Source organism: Anopheles funestus, chromosome 2RL (assembly GCF_943734845.2).
Source record: "Anopheles funestus chromosome 2RL, idAnoFuneDA-416_04, whole genome shotgun sequence".
NCBI classification, from domain to species: Eukaryota; Metazoa; Arthropoda; class Insecta; order Diptera; family Culicidae; genus Anopheles; species Anopheles funestus.
Genome location: NC_064598.1, coordinates 19,584,932 through 19,597,453, shown reverse-complemented (window position 1 = coordinate 19,597,453; position 12,522 = coordinate 19,584,932). Strand labels below are relative to the sequence as shown.

General features: G+C 38.6%; 1 protein-coding gene across 13 annotated transcripts in view; it reads right to left on the bottom strand.

Annotated features, from left to right (window-relative positions):
* LOC125763086 (galactosylgalactosylxylosylprotein 3-beta-glucuronosyltransferase P) overlaps window positions 1–12,522 on the bottom strand; it is a 58,450-nt gene that overhangs the window by 28,212 nt on the left and 17,716 nt on the right. The window lies entirely within an intron of this gene.

The following is a 12,522-nucleotide window of genomic DNA, read 5'->3' as shown; positions in this document are numbered from 1 at the left end:
TCAGCATGGTTTTTGTTTTTTGCCAATAAAACCAGTCGCAACCCATTAAAACAAAAAACGAATTTCCACTTTTCCGCTACCTTTCCTTTCGGTTCACTTTCCCGGTAAAAGGAAACCCCAATTAGTGAGCAAAATAACGGAACGCAAGCAAAAGGTTCTCCTTAGTTGGGAAATGTTTTTCCTGCATACTATTTTTTTTTCTTCCTCCATTTGGGATAAATGCCAACGCACTGTTTTTTTTGTGCTGTTTAAATAAGGGAAAAGAATTTCCATCGAACTTGGTCTGCTGCGATCCATCACGGAAACAGAAAGCCAAAAACGAGAAACTTGGCTCACCCAAAAACAAAAAAAGGGGTCAGGGACTCGGACAGTTTTCTGGCGCATTTTACGGTTTAAGTAAAATGAAAAATTTCTTCACTTCCGAGCTCAAATCGAGCACACGTAAAAAGGTAAGCTGCAAGCCGGAAAGGTGTGTGTTTTTTTTGGGAGAAACTTTTTTGTTTCTCCTTGAAATATGCCAGTAGTCAAAATACTTACTGAATTAGGTTTGCCATGGGGAGAGGAAAAACAAAACCATTAGGATCAGTCCGAAGATTTAGGAATGCTGCATTGGGGTCAGCAAGAATGAGGCATTTTATTTTTCCGTTTTTTTTCATAACAACACAGTACGATCATCACATAGTTAAAATGTTGTAATTGTAACAAAAACAAAAAACAGTTATGTGCGATAACAAAATGTCTATAAGTGAAGATATCATAATCTCACACTATGGATTCCTAGTTAAAAAAAAATCGATGGGATCCTTATTTTTCGATCCACTCAATATCTGCATGTCTGCCTTTTTTTAATTTGGAATGGTCCAATCGGAACCAGTCACCATATACCGGGGTCTATCGGATCCAATTTGGACATTCGCCCAGGGAGAAACGGTCCCTTATACGGTGTAATACAACCTGCAGTAATCCGATTGTCATTGAAGGAATCAGAAGGAATGAGAGGAAGAGATTTTGCGACAAAGAATTGTTCAGGTTTAAAACTCGATTCGAAAAACCCCGACGAGTATCATATTTCATTCTATTTTATTGCGTTTTGCTGCGGTACCAAGTGGAACTCGTATTAAGGATATAAATTTTAGAGTTCAAAAATACCGATTTCTCATTTGACTTTAAACCCGTAGTGAGTCTTAGTTTGCACCCTTTACTGTTTGGTCCGTTTTACTTCTTGTACTAATTTATCGGACACTCAGCAGATCAGGTAAAATGGTGGAGTTGGTAATGCATGACACAAGATCACAACCGGTTTTGAGTTCGAAACTCAGCTAGACCCAACCACAAATCTTTTATATTTAACTATGAGTAATTCAGTATCGAGGTATTAATCTCTCTTGTTAAACGAAAACAAATTTAACGTTTATAGATTGTAAAAAGCATACAAATTCAATTCAAAATTGAGTGTAAATTCGCAATGGCATAGAAGAAAACAAAGGAAAATCAATAAAGTTATTGCTTTCTATATTTTACTAAAATATTTGTTTGGATGAAAGTGAATGATGTAGAAAGAATTTTTGTTTTGTTTTAAACCACAATACCTTCGTATAATAAATCTATTAAAAATATGAATAAAACTAGAGAATAAAATAACCATTGTCCCACACTTCACAAGCTTTTTATAAAGAGCTTTGCAATCAACAATGCATGAACCGGTGCCAAAAGCCGCACTAATGCATTCCCATCTTTCGTAAGCATTTTCAGGGTCAGCAAATGCTTTTCTGCAGCAGCAAAATGGTCCCCCGTACATATAGGTTTAACAGCATTCCGCGAACATTCCAAAAGCTATAAATATTATACACCCCGCAAGGATCCCTCTCCACGGCTCAGGTGGTATTGCAACCCAACAATCCTCAGCCTGCTGACAACGGTGCACACAGCGAAACGAACACTATATGCAGAAATGTATTATATGAAAAAAAAAAGAATGGAAAAAAAACATTTTCCCCCACGGAAACCCGGAAACGAGGAGTGATGATTTCGGAAATAGAATATGGCGAACCAGCGTGTGTATAGGACTGTACACAACTTTCAACCCGCTTGGATAGCGGATGGAAACAAGAAAATCAATTCTATTTTCACAATCGTTCGTTAAGGTGATTATCTGTGCTTTTTGTCGAGGATGCGGTGAAAACTCAGCGGTCATCAGCGGGAAGCTAAATGTAGACCCATTTTGGGGACTGTTCGAAATGGTGTGGAAACACCATTCATTCCGGCTTACCTTCTGTCTGCGACAATCTTAAAATAGAGCCAAACACAAAAAGCTAAGAAATCAATAATGGAGTGATATGTTTGGCGCATCTTTTAATGTTTCGCTTTCAACTCAACCAAAAAGCGACCGACGAAATAACCGCGGTAAAACCGCGTGCCCTAATCAGGATAATTTGTTTTCCGCTCCATAAAGCTATTTGTCCGAAGATACAAAGCTTCGCGTTGAAATGTTGATGGATCGATTCGTCAACTACAAACGAGGGGTTTGCCAACTTTAACGGCGCTCATCGCTCCGAATGGGGTGCAAAATTCTAAACTTGCGCAAAAATAGAACAACCCGTCCACAGTGACTTCCTATTCGGCCTTCCGTGCCCGGAGAAAAGACAAAGTTTTTCTTCCCAATACATACAACCATCGCACTACTTTGCCTCTCAGTTGCAAATTTAATTACCAAAGTTTGGCGTTTTATTCATTCGCATTTATTCGCGTAACGGACGGCCGCGTGCACGTGGAACTGATGCAAAACCACACACTTGTGCAGCTCTACTTCACAACGAGGAATGGGCCAGCTGCAAATTTTCAAAGCTCAAAATACATACCCCCGCCAACCCGTTTATTTGTTCAATTTTACTTTTCTATTAGTTGACCTACCCTCCCCAAAAAGAAAAATGCAAAAACAAACACACAAATTCCTCACTTTAACGGTGAAATAACAATCGAGCAATGGCAGGCGATATTTGTTTGTGTTTGTACCGTCCAAAACAATCGTTTTTTGTTCTTCAAACGCCTAACTGAAACCTAGCATAAACTACCCAAAAACCGGAGCTTGGGTGGCACCTTTTAATTATGACCGTTGGCACACTGGTGCACATGTGCTACCATCGGGCTTTTTTTTGTGAATGAAATTTATAACATTACCAGGTGCACACGACCCATCCCACAACGTGTGTGTGCGCTCCCATTAAATCAAGCGTACGCGAACGGTGGTTTTTGGGGCGTAATTTGGTGCCATTTTGCATGCGTAGCATTAATGCAGAAGCGCGGGTTAACAACTAGTGTACAGAAAGGGTTGTTGGTTTTTGGGGGTTTACTTTTCGCATATCCATACGTTGCGTTCACGTTGATTGATTATCCACGCAAGGGGTTTTTTTTTTGCAAAAAGGGAAAGATAAATTTAAATTATGATTTTTATTTCTTGAAAGCTTTTAAAAATACGAAACATACTTTTTAAGTATGATCTGTATAAATTTAACCAGTTAAAATGTCAACCAACACGTCACATATTTATGTTAAAGTCAAACAGGGTCTTAAGTATCCAAATTACACATACGTATATAACTCCTGTACAATAACTTCACTATGGCGCAGTGGTCCGCACTACTTCAGTAATGTCATGTAAATGACACCAAACGTCTGTCCCCGAATAATATTGCCTTCTTAACAGACAAAGGTTTAGAAATGACTCTGACGTCCAAACAGAAGTTAGTAAGTCATTTTATACTAGACATCATCCTTCTTCTTCTTCATTTTCTTCTTTTTCTTTTACTTCTTCTTCTTCGTTTTCTTCTTCTTCTTCTTCTTCTTCTTATTTTTCTTCTTTTTCTTCTTCTTAGTAATACAACTTCTGAGATCTTGGGATTTCTTTGTTGGCATTCCATGACTTTTGTTGATGCATAACTCCATAGTCTGAAGGAACGGTCTCAGTCGTATTTAGTACCGGTACTGATGAGTGACTCCACTAACATTACATATTCAGATCGTTGCGAGGTATAACCATAACAGGTCGTTAAACCAATAGAAGAGCATACTTGGGACAAAGTATTGTGATTTGTGGTGTGTTCAAGTAAGGAAGAATGCTTGTTGGTATAATTGACCAAGAATTTTTCTAGTAAACCACCTACGTTCAATATTGCATTATGTTACGATGGAAGTTCAAAAAAAAGTTCCAGGAAAACCTTACCTAGATGAAAATTTATCTTGCCGTGGATGCTAAAAATAAAAAGCAACTATTTTTAGCTTTCCTCATCAAGGTAAAACATACAAAAATATTTCCTACCTTTAATATCCTTCCTCGAAGGACTAGGAAGTCTGTATCGTAATTCGTACCTCGTCCGAGAAATAGAGTAAACAATTTTTGTTACTTATCGCATGAATCGAGTGGTTTATCGTCCTTTTAACAAAACCAACTCGTAATGGGATATTTTTTTTGTTTTTCCTCCCAAAAACATGTTTCCTGTTCTTCATGACGTAATGATTTTTTATAAAAAAAAACAAGATATTTACTGCTCGGTGGCGTCCCAGAAATATAATAAATATTATATCCTAATCGAAATTTTTGGTTTTGTAAATATTTCTTTACCACAAAAATGGCCCCCTACCAATTAGAGTTTTAAGTTTTCCAACTGCCAAATTTTCAACTCTATTATCTTTTATTTACAGACTTTTTTAAACTAAAATTGTTCATTATAGTCATGCCAACAGTAAATTTATTTAACCATGTAATCATTTCTGTTTTAAAACTACGCTAAAAAGAATTAAGCTTAATTCACCCATAACTCTCCGTGGGAAGCCATGCGAACCATCAAATCCCTTTTGCACCTGTATTACTTAACCTACACTCAATCGTACCCGGCGGCTCTGTCAAGCGCTCAACAAACACTGGATCACGCGAAGATGCGTACACGCGCTCATAAAACCCCATATTTACGACAGTATTTATTCAACATTGTCGAACTTTATCCAACGGTTCAAAACTCGCACCGCAGCACTGAACTTGCTGGCAGTGATTTCATCCATTTACGCCCGCCTTCACCATTTGCGGACGTTTCGTTTTATTTCTTCATCGTTCTTCATCATTTGCTCGCAAGGATCAGATCCCTTCCCTACGGAGCGTACCGGTGGTACACAAGCTAAAGCGGCATTATGCAAAGACCATTCCAAAACAATTGCCATCCTGATCCATCTGAGCACTGTCGGGCATACCGGCTGTGCCGGATGTTAGTAGCTTAGGTAAAAGAAGAAAAAAAAACCAAACGCAACTTCCGTCTTTTACCAACAAGTCAAAAACACATTTGCATTGTGTTGCATGAAGATGATGAAGAATTGTCTCGTAAATATTGTAACACTGCGTAAATGGAGAAAATTTACCGATTTGGAGAACCGAAGAGAATTACAGTTTGATGCCATTAAGCCAAACTGCTTATATAACCCGGGATAATTTTCTTCCCTTACTTAATAAAAATCGTTAATATCATCTGAAGTTATCCATACTGTCTAACAATCTGTTTTTATTTGGTTTGTTTGATTAGTACATCTGTAGCCTTTGTAAAACGACAGCTTTCAAATACGCTGCTTCAAGGTTTTGTCCGAATCAGGTTAACCGAATGCCTCCCCTACCATTTTGCAGACGAAACCCTTTCAAAGGTGGTACAACAGTAAAAGTAAATATTGACCTATGTTATACTCATTTCATGGTCTCATTTCAAAACTTATCGTTTCTATGAAAAATGATAGCAAATTTTTATTCGTTTGTTCACCATTGTTGAAATTTTCACAATTCGTATTTTGCTCAATTTTTATTATTCTTTTTGTTAAGGACAGTAATCGATTTAAAATTCTACAAACTGTTAAAATTTTTCCAATATTTTTTTTTTATTCATAAAGAAATCCAATATTTTTTTTATTCATGTAAAACGCCCTGGCCGAGTATTGATCCCAATAAAAAATTAATGATACTATACTAAAATATTTAAAAACATACTAAAGGAACTAAAACGACTTCTAAGACACTTGGAGATAGTAACTCCCCAGTATTTGATTTTATAATATTTTTATTAAAATGAGGGAAAAAAGTGTTTCAGCTCAAACAAAGAATGGCCTTTTAATTGCAAATAACCTTATTTTGATACTCAAATAAAGTATAATTAGGTTTAAGTATCTAATTTTCGTATGCTGGCCTTTTTAATGTGTAGTTTGCCTCTTTGCTTCAAGAAGATTGTCGACCACTGGTTTAAGACGATTACTTCTTCCGTCGATATTTTGTACATCTCACCATAGAATATCATATCGTAAACATATACGCAGATTATACTTAATAGAGAAATTTTGCCATATTCGATCTACTGCTCAGTACATCAGTTAGCAGAGAAATTACCATCAACTAACCGCAAAATCAGAAACATGAGCCCAATTAACCACAATCATCGCTGATACACATCTTAACGGAAGCCAAACATTAGCCACATCGGGAACGGGATCGGATGTTATGGCGATTTTTTTTTGTGACCACACCAACAGCAACAAAAAAAGTCTACCAACCGTACCGTAGTTTAAATTCAATGTTTGTAGGTGAAGTAGTGGGCACTCCAAATGGCCGCTCCATCCCCGTGCTGCTGCATTAATTAACACCCACACGGGTTGTTAGTACGAAGAGTCGGTACGGACCATGCCCATGTGCGTGGTACGACACTTTGTCGAATCACTGTATTCATTACATCAATTTGCGTATGCATTCGTTTCTGCCCCTTAATTTCGCGCACAAATGTGACGATGATGATGGCGTAACTGATCCCGCGACGGATGGACATCTCCAAGATTGAGGGTGAAGTTAGAGGTTGGAAGGAGAGGAGCATGCTCCGCCATGGCACGATCTAAATCATGCAAAATGGTGATAGCTTCGGAGTCCGCCTCCGTTGACGGTCATGTGGGTTTTTGCTGTAAAATTAAGCCTAATCGGACGTTGCATTATGTTTCACTTACGATCCGGAGTATCTAGATTACTTTCTGCGTGGAATATGAAGATATATGGTGGCAATTTTTAGTACATAAATATATTCTATGATTCCACACATATAATTTCTTTTTTTTTTGTATCATGTATCGTAGTAGATATGTGACAATTTCAGTAAATTATTATGACTAAAACTTTACTACCACTAATGAGTTTTGTATTGTTTTTCCCGCATCACCCCAAACAGAGAAAGATCCACTGCCGCCCAAGATGAGGACGGATACTTCATGGAAAACTTTCTCATTAAGTTGTTTACGAACGTCAAGAATTCGCATACAACGCCACATTCACTATCAGCCTGTGGATTAGGGGTTTTATCACTCGTGCCCCGGTATCGTCCCACCCATTTGGTTATGTTCTAAGCGGACTAAAATAGCGTTACTGATTTCAATTGAATGACATCACGAAAGATGCGCTCGTTCGTCGTACGATGGTCGTACGGGCATTGGATAAGCGGCCACTATTCTCCATCCCCAACCACTGTTACAACTTTCTTAGCCCTTTTGCAGTAGTCACGCGAAGATATTGCGCATTGCGTTTTCGAAAAGAATGACAACAGCCGTAGGATATATAGAAGAAAAAAAACACACACAACACGTTCGCGTTGGAGGCCATAAGGCTTGGTAGCAAATTGTTGGTACGGCTAAAATAGTATAATAAATACTAATCTTCTAAGATGCTTTAATGGAATTAGTGACTAACCCAACAGGCCACCGTTGACGGGCACATGACGCAAGGTGTGCACCACGCATTAAAGGGGCTTAGTTAAGGGATAATACCTGCCACAGAAGATAGGGCAACGTGTCACAAATTACAAGCGAAGGCTGTCCCACTGTTCGCGATCGTTCGTTTATATTTTTTCATAATTTTATAAAAATTTTTACCTATGTTGGTTGAATTCTTTCGGCCCTTTTTCCATCTTCAAATCACCGCTTTAGTACATTAAATCTGATTGTCATATTACATTCCGCTTCTGTGCCCGGGGCACATTATGATTCTGCTGCATATTACAGCATGAAAGAATCCGCATCCCACAGATTGATGCCGTAAAGATGATGATTGATGAACATAACTTTTCTGTGTCACTGTCGTCGCTGTTTGTCGTCTTTGGTTCTCCCTGGAGGGAATGGAACCAGTAATGCTTTTTTTTTGTACCGCTCCCGTACTGTCGGAATGGTCGTGTTCCAGGCTATAGCAGAGGGCGATATAATTAACTTCGTTCCTTAATGGGGAAAAATGGAGTCAAACATGGGTTAGTTCCGACCCGTGCCTCATCGTTGTCGACGTCGTCGCGACCATTTGCATGTGAAGCAAGTGAAATGAAGCTTAGCGTTGCGATTCATTAGCGGATCGGTGGGTCTGGTACTGGATGCATGCCAAGGATGTATTTTAAGGGTAAACCATCCTCTGGAACCGTACACTATCCATGGGTCTGTACGTGATTAGCATTTCAATGCTCTATGCTTATGTTTATTTTTTTTTATTATCATGGAACTAAGTAAAACACAGCCATTAAATAAAAACGTTCGTTACAAAGCAAGCGAACGGCGCATTGCTGCATAATTTATAAAATAACAAAATGAGTGTAATGCCATAGCAACATTAAAAGTTTTTTTGTTATACTCTACAGTTGGGTTTTTTCTACTTAAATATACATGTTTTTTGTGTAAGTTTGTTTGTGTATTTTCACAATATTGGTCTTGGTATTTGGTATTTTCACAATGGGTCACAATATTGTAACCCACGTAACAAAACATAAAACATAATTAAAACACCTAACTGAATATATCGCACAAAAAGCCTCCTTGCAAGCGTCACACCACCCTCTAGTCATACATAATTTCATTCTAATTAATGTTATATGATATTGTTGTTTTAAAAGCATTTTTGTGTGCTGTGTAGCTTACCATTACCATATTGGTATGCTGGAAAAAACTGATTGTTTTACTGTTAAAAAAATACTTTCTACCCGTATTGAAAAAAAATAAGAGCAGAACACCCTTAATTACTTTCTCTGCTTTGGGGTCCCTGCTGCAAAGGGTCTTTGAAACCGTTCACGGTCTACCAAAATTCATTATACAGTCCTTTCCTCCATGTGGACGACCCAAAAGGACTTTACGGTCTTGGTCGTCCGGCGCCATTCGCATGACATGACTACCGGAACCGGGCGAGTTTAATTCGCTGTACGATTTTGAGCTCATCAGATATATGATAGAACTCGTCCTGATAGTGGCTCCTCAATTATCCTTCGACACATCGAGGGCCTAAAATCCTTCAGAGCATCTTACTCTCAAACGCGGCTAAGAGGATATCTTCAGTTTTGTACAAAGTTCCATCGTCACGACAGGTGTTCTGAGTAGAGAAATTACCTCAGACTGTAGAAAGACCGGTTGGCAGTGAACTCCCTAGCGCATATCTCAACTTCAATGTTGTTGTCGGTCCCGACCTTTTGCCTATGGACGACTTCAAAGGTCCGGTTACCCATCTGTACATCACCCCTGCGTAAGTCAGAATTTGCTAGCAGGGTCGTTGGTGGTGCCACCAACGAATTTGTTTTTGCCTCATTAATCTCCAACCCGAGGTGTTCCACCACCTGCTCGATTCTTTGATAAGCATCTGCTACATGGGAGAGTTGTAAACCAATGATGTCTAGGTATTCTGCCAGAATCTGAATTGACTCCAATGTTTCTACCTATTAGTCACGGAAGATCCTCTCTAGTGCTAGATTGAAGAGTAGACCGTAGGTAGTAGCAAAGGGTTCTGAGTCAGAACACTCTCACTTGTTATCTTTTATGTATGCATAATTTATTTCTGCTATGCTACAAGTTCATCTGAAACCCATGCAAAACCTGTTGCTTTCCAAAGCGTTATTTAAACACACACTTTCCTCTTTCTTAAAACAAATTCTAGGAAACAGCCTCGAAGAAACGCCACTTTGGGTAGAGATTCTAACTTCACGACTTCTCACCGTTACACATTTCTCTTCTCTGTCCATTTGACTTTACTTGTCGCTTCTGGGCATGAAATCAACCTTTTGATCTGTTTTCTTTCACCCGAATTGCTAGTTTTGGGGATCATTCTCAAACCCTTTTAGCATTCTTTACTTCCTCTCCCGTTGGCATAATTTAACCCAAAACAAACATCAGCATATCGAAAACATCCTGATATCCTTCTGGGTCTTTCCGTTCTTTGTGCATTCTTCTAGAGAATGTAGTGTGCACGAGTTGCCCAACTTACATCTTTCGAACCTTTTCGACAATATTATGATAATAGTAACGGCACAGATGATGATCCTTGCATAGAGGCAAGGGAAAAAGCATATAAGTCCAGTAAGAAAAACCTAGTAAATGGAATGTGTCATTGGAAATTATTTCATCTCGCATAATGTTTCCTCCCATGGAAAATGTAATGCCATTGTGCCCAATGGACAGCCTGGGTAGATGCAGCAAAAGTGAATACAGAAAGTGGTTGAAGAGCATTTAATAAATTGCATTTTTTTCCATGCAAACAGTGTCATTACTTATTTAAAAGTTCGTAGCTCACTTCACCATTTTTTTACATTTCTTTTTTTTAGTTCCATTCAATCCGGAGGCAGCTAAAAGCGCTGGGAGAACAATAGCAAAATGATTGAAAAGTTTTCAAAGCAAAAAGGAAAAACTAATGCTTTATCTCGCTTCAAACATCTATTCAGTTGAATGTGTGTGCGCATTGTATGGTCGGTTGTGTATAGCTGTATTCATGTTCAGTACTCAAAGATAAATGATAAATTGCATTTAAAAAACAACAACATAAACTGGATGAATTAGTAATCGTCGTTTAAAATCAATTTAAATATTCATTCATACATGTTAATAGGATGAGGGAAAAAAGTACATATGAAATGTTTATATAATCGTTCGTAACACAGATTGTGTAGAGTGATGTGTTTTCTATTAAAATTTTCATATAATTTGCCTATTTAGTCGCAGAGTTTCTTACGAAAAATATGATCGACGTTCTACTCTATTAAGAAAAGGAAGTTAGGGTCGTGGAGTCAAACAAAAAAAGGACACCATACGACACTTTCCTAAGTAATAACGAGGATATAAAAAGCTGGAAATTATCTCTCTCCTTCGTTACATTATACCGGAAAGAATTATCAGTGTCGGAGGTAAATGAAAACGCAAAATGCTAAATCACCCATCCGTCTGACGCTTCCCAGAAGTGCCAGCAAAGTGTTGTTGGGTTGAACAGAGCCATAATTTACGGTACATTTCAACGGAAGCAATTACATCTCGCCGAAGCTGAAAAGCATTTGCTATCTATTTTCCTTATCACTTCCTGCATCCCGTACGGTTGTGGTTCCAGCATATATGAAAAAGACATAAAGCGTACACACCCGAAGGAGTGGTCTAATGGCGATCGTAGCTTTACATACATTTGTCCTGTCCGGATTCGTGTATATAACGAGACGTTTTACACCGAAATGAATGTGTGTGTGTTTTTTCGTTGTGGGGAAGAACACAATCAAAAGATCCCCGAAGAAAAGTCCAGCCAGTAACAGCGATATCTTTTTTTTAATTCGAAAATGGTCACAGCCTTGCAGAAGTGGTACACAAACAAAAGCTTTTTCCCGGAACTAATGCACACACACACACCCACACAAAGATACGTTCTGGGAATTGAGCACAATTGTTGAGAAAGGCAATGAATTGTTTTTGCCATTCCATTTCGTTGTACAAAACCCGAAGACAGACCATAAAACCAATAAACCACTCGTGAAGGAAAACACATCGAGCGTCCGGCCAAAAAGGGAACGATTGTCGGGAAGCAGAACTGTATCCATACCCATCTCTTTGCAACACAACCACCCGAAAGACAGTTTTCCATTTCCCGGAAAATGGAACGTTAGGAAAAAAAAACCTTTCCTGTTTTCGGCTTTAACTTACTGCTGCTTTAACGGAATCGAAACTGTAGCCCGCAGCACTAACAGTGCGAGAAATTAAAAGTTTTTCCCACAACTACCTGGCCTGATAAATGTCTGTGTGCGCTTTTCCGGGTTTGCTTTTGTTCGGTCCTTGCATCATGGGGTAAGTAGAAAGAGAGAGAGAGATTAGAGCTTCTATTACTTAGTTTGCTAATTTATGGTTTAGTATATTTTTCTTTCGTGATACCGATTTTCCGCGCACCTACACGTACACACGTATGGACACGTAGGAGTAGAATTTATTGCACTAAATAAAGATAAGTAGATAGCACACATACGGTGGATCCTACTTTACGGATCTCTACCGTACGAACGTGTCCGGTTGTTTTGCTTCCTTCTTAACGGATTTGCTTCACCCCGAAGCCAGTCGGTTGTGGTTCTTACTAATGGAGCGATGGATAAATATTACAATCTAAACGCGAATTGCAAGAGCTTCAATGGTAAGCGTAATCTAACAGGAATCTCAACAATAATTCTAACTCCCTGGTGTTTTTGTTGGCTAACCCCA